The sequence below is a fragment of the Apium graveolens genome, chromosome 5 (assembly GCF_009905375.1).
Source record: "Apium graveolens cultivar Ventura chromosome 5, ASM990537v1, whole genome shotgun sequence".
NCBI lineage: Eukaryota > Viridiplantae > Streptophyta > Magnoliopsida > Apiales > Apiaceae > Apium > Apium graveolens.
Genome location: NC_133651.1, coordinates 124,759,936 through 124,770,868, shown reverse-complemented (window position 1 = coordinate 124,770,868; position 10,933 = coordinate 124,759,936). Strand labels below are relative to the sequence as shown.

Sequence of the window (10,933 nt, the reverse complement as noted above, 5' to 3'; positions counted from 1 at the left end):
AGATTACATAAAAGTTATTCCTAAATCCTAATACATGATTGGACTTAGGACATATTCCTTTCAATCTCCCACTTGTACTAAAGCCAATCACTCTGGTATCTAATACCCATCTCATCTTTATGACGATCAAAGTGACTTTCAAAAAGTAGCTTTGTGAGTGGGTCTGCTATGTTGTTATGTGTGTCAACTCTAATTCAATACAATACAAGAAATGTTATCGCGCTCCCACTAACCCTTTTGTAGACGCATGGTTCATCCACGTTTTTTTTGATAAAATCAAACTCTTTGATTATCTCATCAAAATGAATGTTCCATCTTTCGAGAAGCTTGCATTAAACCACATTAATCGCAAGCAAAATCCGAACTGATTTTAACAGGGCTACATGTAAAAAGTTTCATCAAAGTCAATCCATTGCCTTTGTTTGAATCATTTTGCCACAAGCCTGGCCTTATAGGTCTCCACCTGGCCATCTGCTATAATCTATCTTTTGTATACCGTATACATAGATTCCATTCTGGATTTCATGGCACTATGCCATTTCTCTGAGTCAACACTACTCATAGCCTCATTATAGGTCACAGGGTCGTCATCATCAATGATCGACAACTCATTGTCATTCTCAATGACAAGGCCATAATACCTCTCAGGTTGGCGAGACACTCTCCCTGATCTATGAATGGGCTGTTCCATAAAAGGTTGTTCAGTCAGAATAGGTGTTTCCACTCGATCTGTAGTAGTTTGTGCTTTTTGAACTTTATTAAGTTCAATTTTGCTCCCACTGTTTCCTTCAAGGATAAACACCTTTTCCAAGAAGGTAGCATGTCTGGAGACAAACACCCGATGATCGGTGTAAAAGTGATACCCTAAAATCTCTTTAGGATATCCCACAAAACTACATTTTCCGGATTGATATTCCAGCTTATCTGGGTCAACTTTCTTGACATAAGCTGGACATCCCCAAATCTTAACGTGTTTAAGACTCGGTTTCCTTTCTTTCCATATCTCATACGGAGTTTGAGGAACAGATTTTGGAAAGCACCTTATTCAGTAAATATGCTGAGGTTTCCAATGCATAACCCCATAGGAATACTGGAAGATTTACCAGAGGGTTTTGAATTAGCTCCTGCCGATCGGATTTCCCCCGAGCTAAAAGAAAAGATAGGCAATCTGTCTTTTCAGAGCTATCACCCCAATAAAAAAAATATTCTTGTGATGATTTTTCTGTCTAACAAAGTTCGATTTCTCCTTACAGATACCAATCTGGAGGAGTCCACTGGGAGACTATACCATTTACTTTGAGATAATCTAGAAACACTCCATCAAAGTATTCACCACCTCGATCTGATCGAGGAGTTATAATACTATGTTTGGTTGTTTCTCCACTTCATACTTATATTCTTTGAACTTTTCAAAGGCCTCAGACTTGTGTTTCATTAAACACATATCCGAATCCAGATCTATCATCTATGAAAGTAATGAAGTATGAAAATCTACCCATGGCTTGCTTAGACATTGGTCCACATACATCTGTGTGTACCATTCCTAGCAAATCTGCAGCCCTATCTCCATGTCCACTAAATGGAGACTGCAGTGCCACTATGAGGTGAGATTTTCATCATCCCTTTTCTTTTATTAGTTTGTTCAATCTGAAGTAAATTATGTCACATATATACAGACCATTATTTAAAGTACCACGTCCATAAAGAATATTATCTCTAAGAATAGAACATTCATTATTCTCAATAATAAATGAAAAATCCATCCAAGTCTAACATGGGAATAGAAATAATATTCCTCACAATCGAGGGAACAAAATAACAATTATTTTAAACAATAGTCTTGCCCGTAGGCCTATGTAAATGAAATGATTCTACATCTTTAGCAGCAACTCTTGCTCCATTTCCATCAGTAGAATCACCTCCTCTTCCTCAAGAGTCCTACTTCTCCTTGGTCCCTACAACAAATTGCAGATATGAGAACCACAGGCGGTATCTAATACCCAAGTAGAAATGACATATTCACTTCTATCATGAACATACCTGAATCAGAAGCGGTAGTCTCACTACCCTTCTTCTTCAATTCTGCAAGGTAAACCTTGCAGTTCCTCTTCCAGTGCCCCACCTTGTTACAGTGAAAGCAAACAACTTTGCTCTTGGGGTCTTCAGCTTTTGGTGGAACCGGCGTTTTCTCACCTACTTTCTTCTTCTTGGAAGAGTTCCTCTTCCTTTTCTTAGGATTGGAACCTTCACCAATTAGAAGAACAGAACTCTTCTTAGGGGGAAAATTCGATTCCGCAGTCTTCAACATGTTGTGGAGTTCAGGCAGGCTGACATCCAACTTATTCATGTGAAAGTTCACAACAAACTGCGAGAACGAACTCGGAAGCGATTGCAAGACCAAGTCTTGGCTCAGCTCCCCATCCATGGCAAAACCAAGTTGTCCAAGACATTCAATCAAATTGATCATCTTAAGTACATGGTCATTCACAGATGATCCCTCAGACATCCTACACCCGAACAACTCCTTCGATATCTCATATCGAGCTGTCCTCCCTGCCACATCATACAACTCTTGTAGATTCATGAGGATAGTGTGAGCATCCATATGCTCATGTTACTTCTGTAGCTCAATGTTCATGGAAGCTAGCATGATGCATTGAGCAACATTTGCATCATCTATCCACTTACGATACACAACATGTTCATCATTATGTGCATCACTAGCAGGTTCAGTAGGCTTAGGTGAGTCAATCACGTATTCCAGCTTCTTAATCCTGAGAACAATTCTCAAGTTTCGAAGCCAGTCAGCATAATTAGGACCAGTCAATTTGTGAGCATCTAGTATGCTCCTGAGTGATAGTGCAGAAGACATAACGTACAAAGTAAATCTGTAAATGATAAACACATAACAACACTTAGCAAATATTCGATTTCATTTCAAAACACTATATGAATCGGGTCTTTATTCATAAGTGGCTCCCACTAGTTTTCCTAATTTATTCAACCCCCTACGTGAAAAATTAAGCATTCATAATGCTAGTGGGAATAGGGATCCTATATTCCATTACACAACCCCGGCTGTAGCACGAACCGCCATGCAATGTTCAATAGGCAGACAACTCTTGTCAATTACATCTCATGTTATTCCCTAATCAAACTTTAGCCTCTTGAATATTTGAGTCTCGGCTGTAGCACGACAAACTCAATATTCTAAGTCAAGTCTAACCCAACATTCCGTACAGTTGAATCAGTCCCCAAAGGCCCACGGCTGTAGCACGTACCGACCTTTAGATTCTTATTCAATGTACACATCTCTATGTAATAGACAAGTATTTCTTATTTCGAAATCAAAGCCCTCGGCTGTAGCACGAACCGACAATGATTCAAAAATAAGAACTACTTTTCTATCATGTTGGAAGGCTATGACCGACACAAGCCCGTTGTATCATTGGCCAATTACTACTTGATATTATTTAATTTTAGAGGAATTATATTACGTTACAATTATAATCATATTATAAAGAGATTCTTCCTTTTAAATTAAATATTTCAAATCAATAATCAATAATCAGACGATTCCCAGATCGGGTGGAGCATTGTCAAGAGGCGTCACTTAATAACCCTTTCTTACAGATAGAAATCTTTTGTTGACAGAATCATCCTTTCTCTCATATCGAAAATTCATATTCAATTACGTGTTTCACAAACACAAGAATCTCATGATGGTATTCATAATATTATTCTTAAGGTTATGAAACAATTTCACCATACTAGGTTGTCTAACAAACGCCTTATGTTCATTTAAGTTCACCTAAATCTATCATTGCATGATAAACTAAGCATATATCACATATATCAACATGAATCAACATCAAGGTAGGCATGTTATATCATCTAGCACATTGTTCTAAGCAATATACATCTCTATGTATCACAAGAAGTATTTAAAAGCAATTAAAAACAGTTAAAATAGCTTAAAAAACACTTCTGTTAGCTATAAATAGTTCGAAACAATTTCATAAAATATCATATAATATACCATTAGAAGCGTCTCGAAAAGACGAATCCAACGGCACCAAAATCACCCCATTCTGAGCTTCCACACGCCCGTACACGCCGAAACAAGCTTCCCCACGCGCCGACACGTGCACACGCGCTGTCAGGCGCGTGTCTGACAATCAACCACGCGCTTCACGCGCTCCACGCGCTCCACGTGCCCGAACCCCTGTGCTGACGTCAGCATGATGTCATCTGATGACGTCAGCATGATGTCATCTGATGACGTCAGCATGACGTCAGCATCCGCCTGACCTTTGACCAGCGCGTGGCTGACACGCGCCGCGCGTGACACACGAGCGCGTGTGCCCCACGCGCGCGCGCCAGTCGCGCGGTCCTTCAGTCTGTTATCAGAAGTCGCCGCCTTTCCTTCTCTCACTTCTGCCATATCTGTCTGTGCTTTGCTATGTTTCCGTGCCATCTCAGACATCAATCAACAGCAGACAACAGCACAGGAGATGCAGATGACTAACGGATGATACAAAACATATATATATACTATATATACATATATTTATACTTATTTAATTACGAATTTTAATTGCAACAACTTCAAAAATTCATAATAAAAAATATATACATCCTAAAATTATGAAAAATATACCCAGACGATCTACAACACTTGTAGAACCCAGATCAACATTCAAAATAATTCTGAGAAACGATTTCTCATCAGACAAAATTAATCCATAATATAACTTGTAAAAATCATAATTAATTCATACAAGCACATAAAATTCTGAAATTTTTACCACAGATCTATATGCATACAACCTATGCTCTGATACCATTGTTGGATTTTTAATCGCAGGGGGGCGTGGAAAAACACTTTTACACACACAAAATCCAAATAAAAGCATATAAATCGTGAATAAAAATTCGAGGGATCGAATCTTACCTTTTAAAATTAATTCGGAGACAACGATCAGAGATCCTTAGCAGTTGCTCCTCAAGTGTGAAGCACTCCACCGGTATCCACCAAGAAAACGACTTTTAGGAGGAGGAGGAGGTGGAGAGAATTTGGTTTTCTGAAACTTTTGGGTTTCTTGGGTTCAAATAAAATAGGGTCTATAATAGTGTATTTATAGGCAAAATTTTCAGCTGAAATTTTCCCATAAATATTATTATTATTATCCCATTTATTATTCTCATTAATAATTAAAACACCTTTTAATTATTAATCCTTTTTCTAAACACTTTAGAAATAATTCTCTCTCTTGATTTAATTTCCAAAAATTAAATCCTTAATTAATAATATTAAGAACTTTTCTTAATTAATTTATAATCAATTAAATCTCATTTAATCAATTATTAAATTTGCCAATTAATTATTTATTTCACAAATAAATAATTATTAGCCATTATTAATTAATTCCTCCACCATAAAATCATTCTCTTTTTATGGTGTGACCCTGTAGGTTCAATATTAAGCCGGTAGTAGAAATAAATAATAATAAAACTATTTTATCATTATTTATATAAATTCTCTAATTTATTAAATATGATTAATTAATTAATCACATTTATTCTACATCGTGAGTGATGCTTTTCAACATATCGCGACTATCCGGATAATATGAATTCACTGCTTAGAATACCAAGAACCTGTCAGTGAATAGTTACCGTACAATAAACTCCTTCTACCCAACAATGTCCTGATTAAATACAAGGCATGGATCTCGTGTCAAGCCTATCTAATTTAATCACTTGCTTACCATTTATTATGCGTAGTTCTATGCAAATTAGAAACTCCTTTCTAATTTCATTCACTCTGGCCAGAGATTCCTGAACTAGCATAAGTGGATCAGCCTTGAACATTCGCTTCCTTCACTGGAAGGGGTAGATCCTTTATTGATCATACACTATCTTCGTGTACAAATTTCTATACCCAGAAGAGCCCTAATAATTGTCCCTGGAGACTAAGAACTAAACCAAAGCATAGTTCAGTGTACACAAGATGACTATGATGACCTCAAGTCTAAGGATACTTGTACAACTATCACTTAGCGAACAACTGCTGACACGTGAGTGAACTCCATCAGTTGTTCAGCTAGGCGAGTCATGTTCAGTGAACTTATTCTATAATAAGCACCTACATACTAGCTATAGTGTCACCACACAAATGTCTATGAGAACAGACATCCTTCATAATGAAGCAAGCATAGTATGTACCGATCTTTGCGGATTATTAATTACCAGTTAGTAATCCTATGACCAGGAACTATTTAAGTTTAGAGTTATCATCTTTTTAGGTCTCACTATTATGATCTCATCATAATCCATAAAAAGCTTTACTCTAAACTATGGTATATCTTATTTAAACACTTAAATAGATAAAGCCCGTAATAAAAACAAAACAAGTCTTTATTAATATCAATGAAATCAAAACAGATTACATAAAAGTTATTCCTAAATCCTAATACATGATTGGACTTAGGACATATTCCTTTCAGTTTACATATTTTTCCATGTAGTTTTTTTTATTTTGGTAGTTTTATGATATCTTGTTCATGTAGTTTCATGCATTTGCATTATAACATGGTTCCTTAGATAATTTTTCTGATTGACTTGCGATATTGAAGCTAGTGTAGTGATGTCGTATTTAGTGATGATTGAGTCTTATTGGATTGATTTGCATACTAGAGACACTTGTATTTCACTAAGTCTTATAGGTTGCTAGAGTGCTAGATCATGATCATGGTTTATTTGATTTGTCGAGGTTTAATCGGTTTTTTATATTTAGAATTTTGGGTATTCTCTTAATAATAAAAGACATGGATATTTAAAAATTGGAGAAATTGGATTTCATTGCTAGTTGTGTGGTTAGGTGTCAAATGGCTAGTAGTCGGCTCATATTTTTATGAGTAGTCTAGGGTTGAATGAGATGGAGCGAAACACACTCATTCAGAAATTGTGAAAAAAAAGAAAGAAAGAAGAAAAAATGAAAAGAAAAGAAAAGAAAAAAAAGTGTTATGTATAATTGATCACGAGTGGGCTCTTTAGTACTCGAGTTATTAAGTTCTTAGGGGACTTTGTGCCTAGTGACCTAAGGCTTTTATAGTCTAGGATCCGCTAACCTAACGCTCGCTACATGGGTGATATTGTATAAGTCTTTTGTGGACCTCACTCATTGCACGATCAACTAAGCATACTTGTGTTGTTTTGTTGTGAATAAAAGCATGAATCCGTATAAAACTCCAATATAAGAATTGAAATGTTATAAGTTATTTTGAGTCTAGCTTCTTATTTTATTTATAACCTTGCGATTTCCTTGATGAGTAGTAAGTCATGATTATTGATCTAGTTGCGATAGTATATCTTTAAACATCTTCACACATGCACGTCTCTAGTTTGTAAGTTGATTTGTATGATTTGGTTGAGACGTGCGTGTGTGAAGATGCTTACAAATATACTATCGCAACTAGATCAATAATCATGACTCACTACTCATCAAGGCAATCGAAAGGTTATAAATAAAATAAAAAGTTAGACTCAAAATAACTTATAACACTTCAATTCTTATATTGGAATTATATACGGATTCATGCTTTTATTCACAACAAAACAACACACGTATGCTTATTTGATAGTGTAATGAGTGAGATCCACAAACGACTTATACAATAGCACCCATGTAGCGAGCGTTAGTTTAGCGGATCCCAAACTATAAAAGCCTTAGGTCACTAGGCATAAAGTCCCCTAAGAACTTAATAACTTGAGTACTAAAGAGCTCACAGACACTAGTGATTTGATTAACTCCATAATTAGATAAAGTGTCCACCTTCATTTTCAAAGCCTTAAGTTGGGCAGCGATAGCAGTTGCTGCATCCAACTCCAGAATTCCTGCTACTTTCCCTTGAGTCAGTCGCTGGGAAGGATTCTGGTACTCATTAATAGCCATCAGTTCAATAAGTTCATAAGCTTCATTGTAGCTCTTATCCCACAAGGCTCCTGCTGATGCTGCATCAAGCATGGGCCTAGAAGTAGGACCCAATCTATTGTAGAAGCAGTTAATAATCATCCAATCAGGCATGCCATGGTGTGGGCACTTCCATAGCATCTCCCTATATCGATCCCAAGCCTCACACAGAGATTCTCCAGTTTGCTGCACGAACTGGGTAAGAGCATTCCTGATTGCAGCAGTCTTCGCCATGGGGAAGAATTTAGTGAGAAAATTTTGAGCAAGATATTCCCAAGTTGTTATAGACCCTGCTGGTAGAGAGTGTAACCAGCACTTAGCTTTGTCCCTCAGAGAGAATGGGAAGAGTCGTAGCTTGATAGCATCTTCAGTCACATCATTGAACTTGAACGTGTCGTAGATCTCGATGAAATCCCTGATATGCATGTTGGGGTCTTCGGTAGGAGAACCCCCAAACTGAACTGAGTTCTGTATCATCTGGATCATGCTTGACTTGATCTCAAAAGTGTTAGCCCTGATGGCTGGTCTGATGATGCTAGACTGAATGTCGTTAATCTTAAGCTTAGGATAGTCCATCAAAGCCTTCGAATTTTATGCTTGATCACCCATAGCTACTACAATTGGCTCTTCAACTTTCTCTTCTACCTCTAGCTTCTCTATATCCTTAAAAACTTCCCTACAAACTACCACAAGTTTTTCCTCGGCTTTATCCAGTATTCTCTTACGAGTACGTGAACGCGTATGCATACACCCTCGCTAGAGTACCTGAAACCAGACAAGAAACAAACAAGTAACAATGTTCGAGTCAATGAACTTTAACGACCACTGATGGAAAGCACATAAACTATAAATTAACACTATAGTCCCTGACAGCGGCGCCAAAAACTTGTTAGTCGCTAAACACGCGCTAATAATACACGCAAGTATACAAGTTCGCAAGTAGTATAGAATCTTTTCTAGTTCGTTCCCACAGAGACTGTATCGGTTAACTATTTAATTTATGCACCTAAGCAACAATGTATGGTTATTATCCAATGCTAAGACTATAACAAGTTGATATTGTTTATAACTAAGAATTATGCTGGCAATTATAACTACGAGAATAAGATTGACTGAATTGATATATATGATAAACATGGGATTGTAACTTCATTAAATACTTCATTCAATAGCCTTATTATTCTTAACCTTAGCATGCAATGGTGATGACACTAATCAGATAATAAGAAACTGATAAACGCCAACTTTTGTTGCACGAGTACCATTCTTCCAGACATCCATAAAAGAGATAGAAGCTGAATAGGCACCAATTATTTTGAGACCCTATATGTCTATAGAATTTGACAACATAACGGTTTAAGCACAAGTTATCTATCTTGATTACATAGGGCAAGTAAGATGGTTAAAATTACCTACGAATCATGCATAACAAATACATGAACCTATGCTAGCATGGCAAGTTCTAAATCCTTAAATTCACTTTCGCTTCATTAAGAATTAACACACTATCTTATAAGTTCGCGATGCTCATAAGACGAATACGCACAACCAATACTAGGATATCATATAATCACCACATACTAAGGCATCAAACAATTTAACTAAAGAAATCAATAAATAAATCCGCTAGAACCCCACGATAATGATTAGCCCATAATCGGACTCATCATCAACGTGGGTCCCGATGAAAACATGATATAACAAACGTAGTCTTTATACGAATAAATAAAACCAAGTACAAACAAGAGTATATGTTCATCAAAACAAGAAACAAGCATCCAAGTTACAATTCAAAACAAAGATTCACAAGAATAAACTAGATCGTCTTCGCCTTTTTTGAATTGTGCTAAAGGTATCTTTCTCCTTGCGCTCTGGTCTGTCTCTGACTTGATATCTATTAAAAATGACCTAATATGAATATATATACCAGCCCTCAACAATAAGCCTTCCCTTTTAGAATTATAGTAGAAACAAGATTCTAAAATTCGGCCTCGGCGTGGGCGCGCGCTATCACAGTGCGGGCGCACTGCTTTTTTGGAACCCCGGCACGGTCGCGCGCTATCACAGCGCGGGCATCCCATCCTTCTGGGAAAAACTCAGATTTCTTTTTTAAATCTTACTGCTTCGAGCCGGCTTTCCATGAGCTTTTATTCCAACACCACCTAAACACCAAATTAGCACCAAAACAATGCTAATTCACCTTATTACCTGAATCGTGCCTGAAATGAAAAACACTAGAAAACACATTAAAACACATAACAACTTGAGTACAAATACACCAATTCAAAGCTTATTAGAGTATAATAGAGTGTCATAAATGCCACTCAACATACCCCCAAACTGGAATCGATGCTTGTCCTCAAGCATAAACAGACTCAAAGAACGAGAAACAAAAATGCATGAATGCAACTATATGAATGCAACGATCCCCAATAGAATAACTCAACCAACTAACAAGCAACATTTCAACAAATGCAGTTACTCGCATGAAGATCAACCAAATTATACAAATCAACTTACAAACTAGAGACGTTCGTGTGTGAAGATGCTTACAGATATACTATCGCAACTAGATCAATAATCATGACTAACTACTCATCAAGGCAATCGCAAGGTTATAAATAAAATAAAAAGCTAGACTCAAAAAAACTTATAACACTTCAATTCATATATTGGACTTTTATTCGGATTCATGCTTTTATTCACAACAAAACAACACACGTATGCTTATTTGATCGTGCAATGAGTGAGGTCCACAAAAGACTTATACAATAGCACCCATGTAGCGAGCGTTAGGTTAGCGGATCCAAGACTATAAAAACCTTAGGTCACTAGGCACAAAGTCCCCTAAGAACTTAATAACTCGAGTACTAAAGAGCCCACTCGTGATCAATTATGCTTAACACTTTTTTTTTCTTTTCATTTTTTTTTCTTTTTTTTCACAATTTCTGAATGAGT

The 10,933-nt window shown here is 36.7% G+C and overlaps 1 non-coding gene across 1 annotated transcript; it reads left to right on the top strand.

Annotated features, from left to right (window-relative positions):
- The first annotated feature begins 8,087 nt into the window (after positions 1-8,087).
- Positions 8,088-8,194, top strand: LOC141663457 (small nucleolar RNA R71). The gene has a single exon (XR_012551526.1). It is a non-coding gene; the product is annotated as a small nucleolar RNA R71 (small nucleolar RNA).
- The last annotated feature ends 2,739 nt before the right edge of the window (positions 8,195-10,933 follow it).